Here is a 19,038-nt window from a genome sequence, read left to right on the forward strand (position 1 = left end):
ACCTGGTGTGTGTTTTCCACTAACCACACAACTCAGTAAAGACCAGCCACCTCCCCAGTGTTCAATAGCCACGCGTCACCAGTGGCAATTTTACCGGACTGTGCAGGCCTCACCTGCTCATTTTATAAATGAGGAAATAGGGCCAGGCCTGGAAGTTACACTTTCTGGTCTGCTTCCTAAATTTTCCCGCAAAACTTTGTATTCTTATCCCAGATGTTTACTCTTCTCTTCCTTTAGGGTGTGACTGTCCTCTTACTTGGGGAGGCAGCAGACAGACAGATGGACGCACACACACACACAGACACACACAAAGTATTTGCTCACATGCTTTGCATTTTGCTTTCCAGACTGCCTTCCTAGCCTCACACAAACGAAAATGTTCTCTCCTGTGGCCGGCTGCCCCCGGGTCCAGGCTTCCAGACTAGCAAGGGAGATGCTCCACCCCCAGGTCAGAAGTTCATGGGTGCTAATGGGTTCACGTGCGAAACCTCCATCCCCAGCCTGGCTCACTCCACACACACACCCATATTTTCAAAGAGGCCTTCTGGACATCGGCGCCTTATCCTCATTTCGACTGTGGGAAATTTTACACGCTAGGGCTGCAGTCTTTCAGGGTGGAGTGGATCAATGCTTTTCCAGGAGACTGCATAGTCATTGTTCCAATAAATGAAAAAATCCAGTGACGGTAAAGAGCAGAAGGAAACTCACCCACGATCCCTCTCCCCAAACATAAGCACTGCTCGTAGTATTTCCTTCCTGCATGGGGCCTTTTGATGGGCCTGGGACACTTATTAGGAGGGCCAGCTGGGACTGGGACCACGGTGGCCTTAACCTTCTCTCAGTGTGTTTCCCACAGCTCGGGACGCTTGCAAGGGCTTCCTAAGGAAGGGGAGCCCTCCCAGTCCCTTCCCACACGCATCCCCTCCTGACAGACAGGAACTAGCAATGAGACTGACCCTCTCCGTCCCCAGCGCAGCCTCAAGCTGTCAGTCGTGCACACAGGAGCCCAAGCAGCCTGTGGAGGTTCCTTGACCCCATTGGCCCTGGGCTGACCCCCTGCCAGAGCGGAGGAGCCCGACTGCCAAGAATGCAGTGGAATCCCGCTGAGGCTGGAGCCGAGGCCCGCGAAAATGCGCGGAATGCCATTTGTTCAGACACACTGGCCTTTGCACAGAAAAGCTCTTTGGGCTTCAACAAAGGTAGGACACATTGTTTCAAGACTAAGGGTCTGATCCAAGTTCACTTCACTCGGTCTCAAAAGGAGGACGTCAGCTCATTAAAAACAGAGCAAAGCAGCGGTGCTGCAGAGATGACTTGAACTTGACAAAGTTCCCACCCTGTCTCACTTTTGAGACTGATGTCAGATCTCATGTTAAAAAGAAAAACCAAAAAGAAAAAAAAGGCCCTTGGGCTGTTCACAGCATGGGTATTCTTATAAGGATAATTCCACTGTGGTTTACAGTGTAAGGAAAAGATTTAGAAATTACTATTATTTAGAAAATGATTTTTTTAATTTAAAAATTATCGTTAGGATTAATTTTCATTAACTTGAGGGGATTCCATTTTGGTGGCAGGGGGGTGTGTGCTGGTGAGAGGCACGCGGTAAAGTAACATCAGAACTAGACGGGGGCTGCCTAACCTTTGCCTAGTACTTTCCATTGACACACCTTTTTTAAAAAAGTCATTTTTCCACATGATTAAATAAAGTGTGACCTTCAAGGTAACCAAACAAGTATGGGCTGTTATCATGGTGAGATGAGGAAACTGAGGCAGGCCACCAGGAGGTGAAGGGACTAGCCCATGCTGAAAAGGCTAATCCAGTAAAAATACTGTTAATAATACAATTATCAAATATCATATGATATCACTTATATGTGAAATCTAATAAAAGGGGTACAAATGAACTTATTTACAAAACAGAAGTAGAGTCACGGATGTAGAAAGCAACCTTATGGTTACCAGGGGATAAGAGGGGGGAGGGATAAATTGGAAGATTGGGGTTGACATATACACACGACTATATATAAAATAGGTAACTAATAAGAACCTACTGTATAGCACAGGGAACTCTACTCAATACTCTGTAATGGCCTATATGGGAAAAGGATCTAAAAAAAAAGAGCGGATATATGTATATGTATAACTGATTCACTTTGCTGTACACCTGAAACTAACAAAACATTGTAAATCAACTATACTCCAGTAAAAATTTTGAAAAATACGATCATCATCATCATCATAATCATCATCCTACCAATAACATCTGACATATATACTGCTTCCTTCATGCCAGTTACTGTTGTAAGGGTTTTGAACATATTTCATCTTTACACTAACCATAGTCCTATGGAAGAAGGTACATATCATTGTTATTCTTCCCAGTTTATAAATGAGGAAACTGCTGCACAGGGATATTCAGTACCCAGCCTAGAGTCACACAGCTAGTATGTGTCACAGCCCGTATTTGAACCCAGACCTCTCCAGCCCCTAATCCTGGCTCCTATCACCTTTTCTCCTTCGCAGAGTGGAAAGAGCATTTGATAAATATGGAAGCTGGTCCATTGCAGCTCTGTCATGTTTGACCCCAATACACACTTCCTTCTTTCAGCAGTTATTGAGTCACCACTATATGTATGGTTCTGTGTGTGTGGTGTAGGGGACATGGTTGGGGGGCAGAGGTGAGAGAGAAGAGATCTTCAAGAAATTTACTTATTTACTTATTATAAATTTATTTATTCGTTGTTCCTCTCCTCATCGTGTTTATGCTCCCGGGTGGCAGACAAATGTATAAACATCTAGTGAGGTGGAATGCAAAGGGGTTCAAGCGGGGTGCTGGTAATCTACAGGGGGACCCAGTGTCTCAGCAACAAGGCAGGGACATGGGACAATGTGACTAGAGCAAGGCCAGGGGAGAGCAGGAAGCTCCATGTGACTGGAACCTAGGATGTGGGGAGGCTTGAAACACTGAAAGGTGAGTCCAGAAAGGCAATTTAGGGCCAGATGCTTGAATGGAATGCCGAAGAGTTGAACTTTTATCCCTTGGGTGATGGGGAACCACTGAATGATTTTGAGGAGGAGAATCAGAGAAGGATATGACTTGCTATCCTTTTTGGCCTCGCAGCTTGCAGGATCTTACTTCGCCGACCAGGGATCAAACCCATGCCCCCTGCAGTGGAATCACGGAGTCTTAACCACTGGACCTCCAGGGAAGTCCCTGACTTGCTATGCTTTTTGAGGAAGAGTACACGAGAGGCTGGGGGAAAGCACCTTCACTGAGAATGCTGAAAGAAGGTCCTGAGTTCCAAGTGGAACGAGAGACATCAGATGATACTTCCTATCAAAACAGCATGCACCTCTGTCCACCACCTCTGAGATTCCTGTTTGGAGGAGTAAAATCATGGCAATGATCTGTTAACTTACTTCTTAGAAAGAAACGAACAGGACCTGTTGGAGGGCATTCCAGCCTACTCATGAGAGATACCTACTTTATTAATTTCCTAATGTTACTGTTAACAACTTACCACAAAGGCAGTGGCTTGAAACAACACAGATTTATGATCCTAAAGTTCTGGAGGACAGAATTCCTAAAATCAAGGAATCGGCAAGGCTGTGTTCCTTTGGGAGACTTTACCAGAAAATCGGTTTCCTTCCCTTTTCCAGTTTCTAGAGGCTGCCGGCATGTCTTAGTGGATGATGCCTTCCTCCACCTTCAAAGCCAAAATCCCAGCATTTTCAAATCTCTCTCTGACCTCTGCTTCCATTGTCATATCTTCTTCTCTGACTCTGAGCCTCCTGCCTCTCTTTCGTAAGGTCTTTGTAATGACGATGGGTTCACCTGGATGATCTAGAATCATCTCTCCACCTCAGTTGTGATCCTTAACTTCATTACATCTGCAAAGTCCCTTTTGCGCTGTAGGATAACAGGCTCTGGGGGTTAGGCTGTGGGCATCTTTGGAGTGGGCATGATGTAGCCTGCCATGCCTAAACTCCTTTAAATCATCTATTTCTTAAACACCTTAGAGAAAAATGGATGTCCATCAACTGTAACCATTTACGTTTTCTTCCTGGTACTTGAGGAAACTCTGGTGGAGACACCATATGGGTCAGTAGTGGCACGCTCCATGGCTGTCCCCTACCACTCACAGAGGACCCTGACAACAAGACATGGTCACTGACCTCAGAAATGAGCCACTTGGGCATGGACATATATACACTACCAAATGTAAAATAGACACCTAGTGGGAAGCAGCTGCATAGCACAGGGAGATCTGTTCGGTGCTTTGTGACCATCTAGAGGGGTGGGATGGGGGGGTGGGAGGGAGAGGCAAGAGGGAGGAGTAATTGTGGTGCACGGGCTTAGTTGCTCTGCAGCATGTGGGATCTTCCCGAACCAGGGTTCGAACCCGTGTCCCCTGCATCGGCAGGCAGATTCTTAACCACTGCATCACCAAGGAAGTCCCCACCATTGCCTTTTTAGTGCTGTGCTCATAGGAGTGGCTACAGACTTTGGGTGGCCAAGCCAGAGAATATCCTGTGGCTTTACCCCTAGAAGAGTGACAGTAGGAACTTTTGGCCAGAGATGAGACTCACTTGTTAAGATTTCATGTAACAGCACTCATGGGGATTTGGCCGGGTTTTCATGAATCGCTAACCTGACAGGGGATCCCTGTATTTCTCTTTGGATCCTAAATGGAAGTTCCATGTCCATGGAGATAGATATATTCTCTGAAAGTTCACTGCACGAGAATGGCCCTTTACATGTACTTCCCAATAATCAAGCATGGATTCAAACCACTTGAAGGATGATGCCTTTAAAAAACCAGGATTGGGAATTACAAGTCCTGGGTCTCAGCCTGTGACATGTCACATGCCTCCCAACCTCCCTGGACAGCCGTTGCGTCATCTAGAAAAGGATTAGATGAATTCAGCTGCTCCCTTCAGCATGGAATTTAATGATGCTATAACTCTTGCAACTGTAGATAGTCCTCTGGGACCCATGGTGATTTTGTGCAAACCACAGAGGTCAAATGGGCCCAGGCCTCTTGGGTTTGGAGAAGGAAATATAGTACGCTATTTACAAGATCTCCTAGATTCTGAAGTAGTTGGGTTTGTCAAATATGCAATGAAGAAGGAAATTCGAAACACCAGATTAAACACGAAGGGACGAGAAGGAAAGATAAAAGCCTTGGAGCTTTATTCCCCAGTTGCAAAGTGCAGCTGCTGGGGACGTCCCCCCTACTTTCCTCATCCCCCAACTCCCTGTATCCCCACCCCCTCACGCAGCTGGACACTGTCCTGAATGGGGCTGCTGAACATTCAGTGGCACTTCCCTACCCTTTAGAGACTGTACAAGCAGTCAGCTGGACCCTTGGACCCAAACAAGCCTCTCATCTAATTGCCCCCTTTCTTGATTCTGGAGGACCAGGCTTCACTCCAGATTCGCACAGAATAGGTCAGTGACTCTAGTGGTCAAAGTTTGGACTATTTCAAATTTTTCCATTTTGGACTCATGTGATCCTGATGGTGTGAAAATCTACTTTCAATGAATCTTTCCCCTGAATGTTCTGTAGTAATAAGAGATGGCTACAGAGTTAGATCTGGTTCTCTTCACTCCAGATGCATCTACGGTAACATTTAATGAAACCATTTTATCAACACAATGGAGCAGAAAACCCAGAAGGACCTCTTTCCTCCACCCCTGCCACAGAAGGTAAGCACAGGGAATGGACGTTTCAGAAATAGTTTCTCAGAGGTTTTTCATCTTTGCAATATATTTTTTTTAAACAGTTGGGAATGTTCTGCTTGTTATTTTGATGTCAATTAGGCTACAGTAGGCATCCCATGGCGGGGGCCCTCAGCAGGACCCGCATTCCACGTAGGCCACGGCTCCTACACTGTGAAATTTCAGAAGGGGAGCCAAATGCCCTGGGCTGTGGAGCAGCAAACCTTGGTCCTACCCAAGTGGGAGGCCCGAACCCCCCAGACGACAGTGAGACTCAGAAGACTGAGTCCTGCCGGAGCCACCTATACGCAGCAGGTCAAGCTCTCTTCAGGGGAGGCCTTGCTGCCCAGGGCATGGCGGCCACAGGACAGGTAGGGCCAAGGGAAGGAAGTGCGTCCTGTTTCCAGGAGCAGCTGTGAGGTCAGGGGTCCTGGCACACCTGATCCCGGGGAAATAAGGAAGTGGCTGCTGGAAACTCTGTGGATCAGAAAGTACTGGGGGGAACTGCCAGATGGGCAAGGAAGAAAGAAAGGAAGAGATGCATGGCATAGGGGGGAGAATGCTAATGAGATGAGAGCGCAGGAAGAAGGGCAGGAAAGAGATTCTCAAGGAGAGAAAGAGAGAGAGTGAGACAGCAGGTGGTGATGATGGAGCTCAAAGAAATTAGACTAAAGAAGGAGCAGACTCGTTTATCTTTTTTTAATTTTTATTTTAGATTGGAGCATAGTTGATTAACAATGTTGTGTTAGTTTCAGGTGTACAGCAAAGTGATTCAGTTATACACATATTGGGTTGGCCAAAAAGTTTGTTTGGGTTTTTCCGTAACATCTTAATGGGAAACGCCCAAATGAACTTTTTGGCCAACCCAATACACGTATCTATTCTTTTTCAAATTCTGTTCCCATTTAGTTTATTACAGAACATTGAGCAGCGCTCCCTGTGCTAAAACAGACTCATTTATCTTTTTCCTTCAGTTGGGCTGGAGAGGCTTGGTGGGTGTGGCTTCAAGGCCTGGGAGGCCTGGCCGACACTGGCCTCCTTCCCCATCTTGCCTGCGCCCGCCCTGACCCTGAGGCTTTGGTTGGAAGGTTCCCTCAGTTCTGACCTCTTGCTTTGGTGCCCTGTGTGCCCTTCCTCCCCTTCTCCTTTCTCTTTCTTTGGCTTTCCCCCCACTTTGCCAGCACTATCTCCCCTCCTCGAGCTGGCCTTCAGTCCCCCATTTGCAGGGCCTCAAACCAAACTGAAGCCTCCATGTTATGGTGACAAAGTTCCTGTTAAGGACATGGATGATGTTGCGTGGTCAGCAGGAATGTTGGCCTTTCTCTGCAGAGCTGACAGAACCTCTAGTGCCTGTGCAGTTTGTCAAATGGAGCTCTCACCTCCTGGTGAGATCCTCTGGGCCTCGTGGGGAGACACTTCTGACCATTGGCTCCCTGGCTCTCAGCAAATGGGTTTGGATAAGGTCATGCTAATGGTATTTTGTCTGTTGCAGTAAGATTTGTAGACTGTCCGGATTGGCAAATGAGGGGGACAAAAACCCCCAAAACAAATTACCATCCACTTCATGTTTACTAGCCCAAAGTGAATGTGTTTTATAGACTCCAAATGTCTAGTTCAACATTGCCAACTCTTTGTGCCTCTCCAGCTGATTTCCCAGGCCCCGACCCTCTCAGCAACCTGTGGCCCTTCAGGCCCTGACAACTGTGAGGAAATTTGCCAAAGGGTGGCAGAAACAGGACCATTTATGAGACCTCAGCCCTAAAGGGAGGGTGAGCATATTTCCAAGCACTCCTCTCAAAAAAAAAAAAAAATCAGGACACACAGTGTGACCAAGGCCAAGTGTGCTTACATCAATGACCAGGCGAAATATTTGAAATAGGGGCTGTTGTATAAAACATAGGACATGTGTTTGCTAGAATTATAACAACCACTACTTTCCGTAAACCCAGAGCAGGGCCTCCGCAGGGTTGCCAAGGTCCCTTTGGAAACCTGGTCTGAGTTCCTCTGGCTCTGTTCCTCAACCCCACCCCCTCACGTCCTCACTCAGCTTTTGGTAGCATTTTGAAGGCCTTGGTAATCACCAAAGGCAAATGATAGAACACAGATTTTCAAAAAGGACAACCTTGTTGTTGCCAGCATCATAGACGTTGTTAGTTAGAGTTTGATTTTTTGGACGGGGATAGGAAAGGAGGAGGAATTCAATCGAGCCCTCCAGCTAGAACTCTGTGAGCCACAAGGCCTGGATCCTGCTGCTGGGCCAGCAGCTGCCAGAGCTAGAGCAGGCCCTGTCTCAGCCCTCTCTGCCCACTGTTCCTGGGCACGCTGCCGCCACACACAGGCAAACACAGGGGTTCGGGATGGCTTTCAGTCCCCTCCTGGCTTTCTTGCCACGTAGTTAAATACTTTAAAAGAAAAAAATAAATAAAGAGCAGAGTTAAAGTCCCAGAGAAGTTCCTGTGAAACACTGCACCGTAGACAAGGGTTTTCTGGTACAGTGGTGGATCAGATGTAGACAAAAGTTCTAGAAAGTCTTCCACCATGACCATTCTAGGAACCTTTGATGTCAGTGTATCCTATAGAAGCAAAAAGCCGATGTTTTGTTCAGGAAGAAGAGTTTAGTCAGTTGTATCGATGTTTACTTGTGAAATGATGAAGATTATTGCAATCTTTTCGTCCAATTTTGATATCACACATAGCATGTCTGTGTATACAGGTGTAACCGAGTGACAACCTGAACTTGAAGTCCTGCACAGGACTGGGGGTATTTCCTAAGAATCTGGTATTTCTTCAGAGAAACACTAGGTGGCATGGAGAACTTAATAAATAGAAAGCACTAATACCACAAATTGGAAAATAGAAGATGACCTTCTCCTTCAATTTGCAGTAATTATAAAATCTTCCTGTCAAAGTTCAACAGAAAAACATCAGCAATACGGCTAATGTTGCTTATCGAGGCATTCCTAAAGAGAACTGGGCTGAAGGAATTCCTTCCACAAATCTCCTCTTATAATCTTTCCTTGAGTATCGTTTTATAAACATGATGATAAATTCAAAAATGTAATTGTTACCATGACCGGATTTCTTAATAGAAAAAAGTGTATTTCTATCAGTATGGCCGTGTTTGTTTGTCATTTGAGAAATCCTAACAGATTTTCTCCTTCCTCTTTTCCTTTATGAAATCAGCCAAGGGGATTGCGGGGTAGAGGCAGTGGAGGAAACAAAGCCGACTCTCATCACTCTTCTCCAAACATCCCTTTGGATAAATAGGCAGGATTTTCCCTGCCATTTGGACATTCACAATACATTTGTTTCCCTGTGTTCAGGGCTAGAAAGAGGAGTATCTTTCCCATGATGCCGAGTATAAAAACATAGGGAACAGGTGTCCTAGTTCAATAACTAGATCACTTCTGACAGTACCACATCCTTTCCTTTGCTTAGCAAATCCTATAAGGAAAAGCAAAGCTCCATCCCACGAAGACATTCTCAGTGCACTGGGTACTGATTATCAGAGCCTGGCCTCTTTAAAAAGGGCCTCTTCTGGCCTTCTAGTAGTTGAAAGTCCTAGAACACACACAGTTCCCAGCCGTTTAGCAGTACCATGGTCTTGCCCCTGCCAGATAGGCAACAGGCTAGTAAAGGCAGAGGTCAAGGTTCTTACTACTTAGAGCAATGGAGAGAAGCCCTTTCCAGGATTAATTTAGTCCAAGAATAAGAGTCAGGCAGAAAAGTGAATACCCCCAAAGGCTTCAGCTCTGTGAAGGAGAGCTGTCTTGTCATAGCTGACACCAGTGGTGGAATAGCTGGACATCTCATGCTTAGTCAGAGGACCCGCAGGAAGTAATCAAGACACCCTGGTCCAGGCTCCATAGAGACAGCGGTCCAGTGCCAGGCGATGCGAGTTTGTGGCTCCGCTCTCCCCTTGACTGGCTGTGTGACCTCTCTGACTCTGAGCCTCTACCTCCTCATCTGTGAAATGGGCTGTATGGAGAGGAGCAAATCCAGTGGGATGGCCCGTGGGGGGTCTGTCATACCGCAGTGTCATTATTCCAAGCAGCAGCGGGAGAACCCAGATGACACTGCTCTTGTCTTCTGACTTCGAGCAGAAGCAGCAAGAATAAGACATTCACTTATGCAGATGGATCCCAGCAGAGTGAAGCTACATTCAGAAGGTGTCTCCTTACCTAATTTTTTTGCATTTTTAAGTCTCTCGCTCTTGTCCCCACCCCGAAAGGAAATTCTGCTCACAAGATCTCTTTTCAACCCACTTTAATGTGCAGATTTGTATTAGTCCACTTTTTGTTAAAGAAATCATGCTAATTTCCACAGAAGAGCATGTGAGACACACACGCACACACACACACGCACACACACTCACACACACATGCGCACGCGCAGAATTTAACAGACATTTAAAGCAGAAGGGGGGGCTTCCCTGGTGGCGCAGTGGTTGAGAGTCTGTCTGCCGATGCAGGGGACACGGGTTCATGCCCCGGTCCGGGAAGATCCCACATGCCGTGGAGCGGCTGGGCCCGTGAGCCATGGCTGCTGAGCCTGCGCGTCCGGAGCCTGTGCTCTGCAACGGGAGAGGCCACAACAGTGAGAGGCCCGCATACCGGGGAAAAAAAAAAAAAAAAAAGCAGAAGGGGGACTTTCCCGGCGGTCCAGTGGTTAAGACTCCACGCTTCCACTGCAGGGGGCACAGGTTCGATCTCTGGTCTGGGAATTAAGATCCCACATGCCGCATGGTGCGGTCAAAAAAGAAGAAAAAAAGAAAGCAGAAGGAATATTTTCTTTCTTGATGGTTTTTGGGACATTGTATTAAAAACTATTATAACCTGGTTGCATTTTCTCCGAAATTTTGGAAATCTCTGTATTTCACATTCCCTCTTTCCCTGGGAATGAAGAGTCTGCTAATCCAATTTCACCAAGGGTTACAGCCACTTCGTTATTGTACTGCACTCCTCAGAAGGGATGGACTTGTTTAAAAATGAATCAGGTAAACCCTTTTCCATAAAAATTACCATGCCCTAGATGATCAGTTTTGCAAATGTGGATTTTTTTCCTGAGGAAGATTATCATTTTTCCCCCCAGTGGTCTATTATGAAAATTTTGAAACACACAGCAAACTTGAACTATTTTTACAGTGAACATCCTTATCCCTGTCGCCTAGATTTTACCACCAATGTTTGACGCATTTGTTTTATCACTAAATACGGACCCATCCATCCCCCTACCATCCACTCATCCATCTTATTTTCTTCATGCATAAATGTGGATTTTGGCCTAATCCAAAATTTGAATTTGCTCAAAGTGCTATCCATCTGTTGGGACTCTTGCAAAGCTTGCACTCTTTTCCCACTTAAAAAGAAACATCGATGTTGGCCTGAAGATTTCATTTTCCCTGGTGAGCTCGCTCTGCATAGATACATTGTGTCCTTGTGTTGCCTCAATTAAAGCATGCTGCGCAGCACTGCTGATGGACTGTGAGCCACGGCTCACTGAGCGGAAGGTCAAACTTCCCCCATTCTGTGCTGTGCCTACGGCTCAGACTAAATGAAGGGTCTTCTGGGGTCCTAGTGGCTTGGATTACCATGAGTGCCTGCGTACCAGCATGTGCATGCTTCCTCTGCTTCCACTCCATCCTCCTTGAAGTCAAATTAACTTTCAGTCCCGCCACACTTTCTGTAGGTTAGGCATGGGCAACCCACAGCTTGCCCACCAAAAGTGTCAGGCTTTTATTCTTTTCACCAGCCTGTAAGGATAGCTGACACCTCTCCTGGGTCTCTGAGTTCCCTTCATTCTCCACTTTTACACCTTGATCTTGCTTCCTGGTGGCCCTTCTTTATATTACCCACAGAAAACGTGTGATGCCCCCTCTGACACGATCTACTCAGACCTATAGCTTCCCCCAAGCTCTAAAAGTACTTCTCAATCAAATTTTTCATTGTCACATTGTTACAGATCTCAGATAAGAGAATATTACTGAGTACTAACTAAAGACATTTATACTAAGGTGTGAGTGGCTGATGGACTCTCATCCTCCTAGAGATTAACTGCATTTTAAAAGAAAGAGGTACTTACTAGCTCAAATGGATCTTGGAATGGTAGTGTATGTGGGAAATCATCACGAGGCCCGTCAAAGTGACCCTTGTCTACTTCTGGACCTGTGCTCCCTTGGTTCCCTTCACCCCTATGTACGCAGAACAAGAATTTATGTCTGACTCTTTTCAGAGAAGTTGCCAGCCCTTGCTCTAGATCTTCAGCTCAAAAGGCATACTTTTCCCTTTGAACTGAGCTTGTTTTCCTGTGCCATTGCCTTGAGTAAATAACACCTTAAAGTATCTTAGGTAGTTTCTGGAAAGTTTAGGAGTTTTCTAAACGCGGAACAGATACATAGAACATCTGGGTGGTAGGCTCTTGGCAACGTTTCAAGGGTCCCATTGTCACTGACAGCTGGGGCCCATCTGCCAAGGTGGGCATTTGGAAGTTCCTAAAGTAAGAAAGTCTCTTTTTTATTGGTTTATCTCAAATGAACTTTTGGGAACATAGATCCCCATATAGTGTTCAAAGTTTCTGCCCAAATTTCCAGATCTTCACTATGTACCAAATGCTTGTTTTTTAAAAACATATTATTTCTGTATTAGAAATTTTTATTCAGGTTTCACTGACAACAAAACCATAACATATCCCACAAAAAACCAAAGTAATTATAATAAACTCTTGTACTTGTTATGGTATGTGGTTTTTGAAGTACTCTTATGTATATGATCTTATTTGATACAGCAGTACCTATGGATAGGCAGGGCAGATATATAGATATTCACTTCATAGATGAGAAATGGAGGCCCAAAAGATTGAAATGACTTGCTCAGAATCACACAGCTAATGAGGGTCAGAACTCGATTTCAGATCTTCTAACTGCTACTAGATTATAGGACCACACCGATTGAATTGACAGGGAAAGCCAAATTTTGAGAGTATTTCTTGTGTGAAATGGAAAGATTTGGGTTGTGGGCTCTTGGTATATGGTCTCTAAGACTGAGCTTTGGATGGTGGCACTTCCATTCTTCCTCAAGAACTGAGCTTAATAATTTTCAAACTCAGTAGAATGCTCTGTGACTGAGAATTATTACAGAAAGAGAGAGCATGTTGAGCTCCAGGGCCAGCACATTATATGAGATCTGGGTGGAATCTCTGTGTTGTCCCTGCTACAAAACAGGATTAATCATATTCCAGCCGATGGCTCACTACCACACATCTGAAGACGGCAAGGATTAATAGCAGTCCAAGCCACTTGGCCAAAGTAATCCTCAACTTGGGTCACCTTGTGAATCTCAGACCACTCCGTCCACCCTTCTGGGCAGGCCTGAGGGTTCACATTCTTTCTACCTTCTCTATGAATAAGTGCCAGCTCTGATTAGTGATAAAAGTTGGATGCTAAGAGCAAACTGGGGAAGTGCCGGTTTCCAAAGAAGACTCTGTTGCATCCTGCCTTCCCAAGAGCCTCTCAGCTTTATCGAAGCCAAACATTTCAGACAGGGTCTAGAGTAACACTGCCTTTCCTGTGGTTTCAAAGAGAACTTTAAAGCCATACCCAATCTCTTATAGTTGACCTTTGAACCATTCTCTTGTTGTGTCGTTGAAGTGAGCCAAATACAGGAATTATTGCTTATCTTCAGACTGGATCTACTTGTCATCAAAATAATGGGTTGATACCAAATGTAAAATAACTAGCTAGTGGGAAGCAGCTGCATAGCACAGGGAGATCAGCTTGGTGCTTTGTGACCACCTAGAGGGGTGGGATAGGGAGGGTGGGAGGGAAGGAGACTCAAGAGGGAGGAGATATGGGGATATATGTATATATATAGCTGGTTTATTTTGTTATACAGCAGAAACTAACACACCATTGTAAAGCAGTTATACTCCAATAAAGATGTTAAAAAAATAATGGGTTGAAAATTAAAAATGCAGCTAAAGTTTTTTTGTTTGGGTTTTTGTTTTGGTTTGGTTTTTTGGTGTCATCTAGCCAAAAATTCACTGAAACAGTCAGTACCTTCACAAAGAATCAGGAAACTGGTTTGTATCCAAAGATGCAGCCTAATTTTAGAATGTGTATAGTCCATCAAACAGGATGTTTAAAAGAAAGTTACTTCTTTAGGGGTGGATCAGACAAATGATAGATAACCCTAGAGAGGAAGACTTCTTTTGAAAGGGATGGAGTTATCAAAGCTAATCAGAAGAAGAGGTTTAAGCATCCTGCTCAGCACTGAAAACCGACTCCTGCCACTGAGCATCAGGATCTGTCTTTGATGCTGAAAATCTACGTGATCAGATTTGATCTGTGTCTCAGCATTTAGTGGCAACCATCGAGTCAACCGGTGATCCGAATCATTCAGATACTGTGCAAGAAACCAGTCACGGAAAGCTATTTTTTTTTCTTCAAAAAATATCTCAGCCTCATTTGGACAGAAATGGAAGATGACATTTCAAACTTTAATCCCTTAGTACGTAGTCTGGTTCTTTCCAAAGGTCGCAAGATTTCCAAGTTCTGCAATCCATAGCTAACCATATGGAAACAGATGTTCTACATATCTTGGCTTCCCAAATATTGTCAGAGCATGCTCTCATTGACACTGGGCAGGACCATGTGTGCAGTCATCCCTCTTCAGCTGCACTCTTTGCCAGGGCAGACCCTTTCCTCTCATGAGACTAGTGTCCTTACTCGGCCAAGCCCATTGGATGTTCAATTTCCCCCCACCAAGATTTTGCCCTTGCCACTGCCCCCAACCCCCATCCCAGAAAGAGTGCCTTCCTTGCTTATCTTTCCAGATCCATCTCTGATTCCACCTTCCCCTGAAGCTTTCTTTGATTACTCCAGCCAAGAGGGAACTCTCCAGTTTCTCCTAGCTCGTGGGATTTATTATCTGTATCACACACGTTGAGACTCATGCGTCCATTTTCCAACCATAACACACAGCCACGGCTCAACTCCCAAACTAGCCTCTCCGAGGACAAGCGCAGGCTTGAGAGTCAGATGGATGTATATCTTCCACTGGGGCCCCTCCACTTTCTAACTGCCAGGCTCCCTCAGTTTCCTCCTCTAACAGGAAACATGGTATCTATTTGAAAGGCTTGGGAGAGAACATTTGCAATGTGCTGATAGCACAATGCTTGGCACAGAATAAGCAGGTAATAAATGATAGATATGTATGTACTTCATAAAATCTATTTCACGCAGGGCACACAGTGAGTAATGGATCATGATTTGATGACTTCATACATTTTTAATGCAATATCAGTGAGAATTAGATAATAAAATAATAATTCTAGAGTTATGAGGCTGGGAAAGGTCATAAGAAGTCATCTTACTATGATGCATTTATTGATATGGAAATATGTTTACTATCTATTATTAAGCCAAAAAAGGCAGTCTCTTAAATAGGATGTTTGGGGTCTGTATGCATTTGTGTGTGTGTGTACGTATATGCACATACATATACGTGGGTGTGTGTAGTTTTTAAATTGGACTGTATGCACCAAAATACTAACAGTGGTTATCTCTGATTGGTAGGATTATAGACAGTCTTAACTGTCTTTTTGCCTCTCATTTTGTGCATTATGAATATGTACTACTTGTATAAATAAGACATAATAAGCGATTTTTAAAATATCATATGTGTATGTAATTAAAGTATGAATATAGATTGGGTCTGGAACGTAGGGAAAATGCAAAAACTGAAAAAAATGGGGGTCGTGGGATATGATTGCCTTCTCTCCCCCAAATCTGTTATTTCTTATTGCTATTGTTCCACTATCTTTACAATAAAGTTTTTAGTTTATAGAAATCATTTTCTAAATCATTCCTATACTTTTATGCTCATCAAATTCATTTCTAGTCAATAAATAATTGGCTGTTCTCAACAGGCAGTATTCTGAGATGGGCTCAGAATGATTTGGGCTCTGGTGCTCTGTGTCATGTGGATTCCTCCCAAGACTTTCTGAATTGTTCTGTGGCTCTGGGAATTAAGAAGCTCTTGTCCTGGTGGCCAGGTTGGGGGCAAAAGCGTCTGTTTGTGTGCATCAGTCCATTTGGGTTGCCTTTCTGTGTGGCTAGAAACACAGTGCTTACCAGTGAATACCCCCGGGACACAGACTGTCCTCTTTATCCATATCTGATCTACTGTCCTAGACAGTGCATCCCTCTCCACGCCACCTTGTCATGGTAGCCAGCTCAGGAATGGGATATGGGCTCTGACTCTCATCCCATATGCTCACACAACCTGGATTTGTAGCAGAGGTAGACAAGTAAGTGGAGCCAAGACCAGGAGACTCAGGATAGGGTTGGAGGGGTCTTATTCCTTTCCCTGTTGGCTTTAGGAGCAGCTGAGCATGTACTTACAACCATCACCTGGATTTTAAAGTCAGATTGCTTTCCAGTTAACAACAATAACAGAAGATATTTACTGAGTGCTTACTATGTGTCAGACACTCACCTATGCAATGGAGCTAACTAGTGAAAAAAACAGACAAAACTTCCTTCCCTCATGTACTTTATATACTCGTTGTGGAGACTCTCTCCAACCTGATGATGCCTTTCCAATTCCAATCAAAAAAGAAAATAAGGTTTCCCTGGTGGCGCAGTGGTTGAGAGTCCGCCTGCCGATGCAGGGGACGCGGGTTCGTGCCCCGGTCCGGGAAGATCCCACATGCCACGGAGCGGCTGGGCCCCGTGAGCCATGGCCGCTGAGCCTGTGCGTCCGGAGCCTGTGCTCCACAACGGGAGAGGCCACAACAGTGAGAGGCCCGCATACCACACACACAAAAAAATCTACAAACAATAAATGCTGGAGAGGGTGTGGAGAAAAGGGAACCCTCTTGCAATGTTGGTGGGAATGTACATTGGTACAGCCACTATGGAGAACTGTATGGAGGTTCCTTAAAAAACTACAAATAGAACTACCATACGACCCAGTAATCCCACTACTGGGCATACACCCTGAGAAAACCATAATTCAAAAAGAGTTATGTACCAAAATGTTCATTGCAGCTCTATTTACAATAGCCACGACATGGAAGCAACCTAAATGTCCATCGACAGATGAATGGATAAAGAAGATGTGGCACATATATACAATGGAATATTACTCAGCCATAAAAAGAAACGAAATTGAGTTATTTGTAGTGAGGTGGATGGACTTAGAGTCTGTCATACAGAGTGAAGTAAGTCAGAAAGAGAAAGACAAATACCTTATGCTAACACACATATATGGAATCTAAAAAAAAGAAAAAAAAAGTCATGAAGAACCTAGGTGCAAGATGGGAATAAAGACGCAGACCTACTAGAGCATGGACTTGAGGACATGGGGAGGGGGAAGGGTAAGCTGGGACAAAGTGAGAGAGTGGCATGGACATATATACACTACCAAATGTAAAATAGATAGCTAGTGGGAAGCAGCTGAATAGCACAGGGAGATCTGCTCGGTGCTTTGTGACCACCTAGAGGGCTGGGATAGGGAGGGTTGGAGGGAGATGCAAGAGGGAGGAGATATGGGGATATATGTGTATGTGTAGCTGATTCACTTTGTTATAAAGCAGAAACTAACACACCATTGTAAAGCAATTATACTCCAATAAAGACGTTAAAAAAAAAAGGTCCAGCCATGAATCAGTTTCCTTTGGTGAGGGTGCGTGTGCGTGTGTGTGTGTGTGTGTGTGTGTGTGTGTGTGACAGAGAGAGAGAGAGAGAGAGAGAGAGAGAGAGAGAGAGGAGATATATCTAAGGATATGGAGAGTCATTTTGTTTAGAGAATGTGGTCTGAAGCTTATAACAATGCCTTAACAAACCTCCTGGCACTGGAATCCAAGATTGATTTTCATTAAACTTCGGAGATTTTGCAGTTCTCAGCAAGCTGAAGTCTGAGCTGGCAGAGCACAGACCTGCTGTGTGCCCTAATAACCACAGCCCCTGAGTCCATATATGGTCTTAATGGCCAGGGGAGCCTCCTCCTCTTCGTCCCCACCGTGACTGTCATTGCTTCAGAAATGCCCCAAAATGGCACTAAATGATGTGCAAACACACCAGATGGATTGCTAATCTCTTTTCGAGGCTTCCTTAATGGTGCATTCATAGCCCCTTGGAGCAAACTCAATTTCTCTCTGTGCACACTATTTCCACTTCTACAATTCTAGAAGAAATCATTTTGGCAAACCTATTTTTTGACTTAGATGAGAGGTAATTTATAGAATTGCTTACCTACTATGACAACAGGCAGCAACTCCAGTCACAGGACGATGGATGGCTATTCATCCTTCACAGCTGCGACACATAAATGGACCTGGAGCCTTTTATGAGGCTTGAGGCAGTGAACTTGGGGGCTACTCCAGGCAAATCTTGTTTCTTTGGGAGTGGCAGGGAATAGAAAAACAAAAGTCAGCTCTTTGGATCTTCACCTTTTCACTGATCACCACATCTTAAGAGAGCCTCAAAGGAGCCCAACAGAGAGGATAAAGCTTGAATGGTACAAATGTTAAATGCCACAGTGATGAAGGTGGGCGCTGCCAGGTCATCCGTGCCAGGGATGTAGCTGTCGTCCTGTTCTTGGAGGGTAATTAGGCAACTGAGTGATGAGACATGATTATTTTCCCCAGTGGATCAGTCAGCCCACTCCTTCTCTCTCCTGAGGGAGCCTATGATCACCTCCAACAGAATCCCAAATCTGCTCGGAAAACGTTACTTTATACTTCAGGCTCAGTAGGGAATTAACAAATATACATATATATACATACACATATGTACACACACACACGCGCGCCCTTGAGTGGAGGATGAGCTCTTTTCTAGGTGGGTTTGTTCTAAGCCATTGGTTTACAGCAACAGCTGCCCATTAGCATCCCCTGAGAAGCTTTTAAAATTCCCAAATGTCCAGGCCCACTCCAGACGAACTGGCTCACAAATGCTAGGAACGGGACCCACGAGCCAGTACTTTTCTGAGATCCCCTGATGTGCAGCCAAAGTTGAGAGTCAATGCTTTAAGCGGTTAAGGCTGATCAAGGCAATGGATCTCTAACTTCAGTGCATCTTGGAATCATCTAGGGAGCTGGTTAAAATGCAGATTCATGGGCCTCCCTGGTGGCGCAGTGGTTAAGAGTCCGCCTGCCGATGCAGGGGATACGGGTTCGTGCCCCGGTCTGGGAGGATCCCATATGCCGCAGAGCGGCTGGGCCCGTGAGCCATGGCCGCTGGGCCTGCGCATCCGGAGCCTGTGCTCCGCAACGGGAGAGGCCACAACAGTGAGAGGCCCACATACCGCAAAAAA

Source organism: Mesoplodon densirostris, chromosome X (assembly GCF_025265405.1).
Source record: "Mesoplodon densirostris isolate mMesDen1 chromosome X, mMesDen1 primary haplotype, whole genome shotgun sequence".
Taxonomy (NCBI): Eukaryota; Metazoa; Chordata; class Mammalia; order Artiodactyla; family Ziphiidae; genus Mesoplodon; species Mesoplodon densirostris.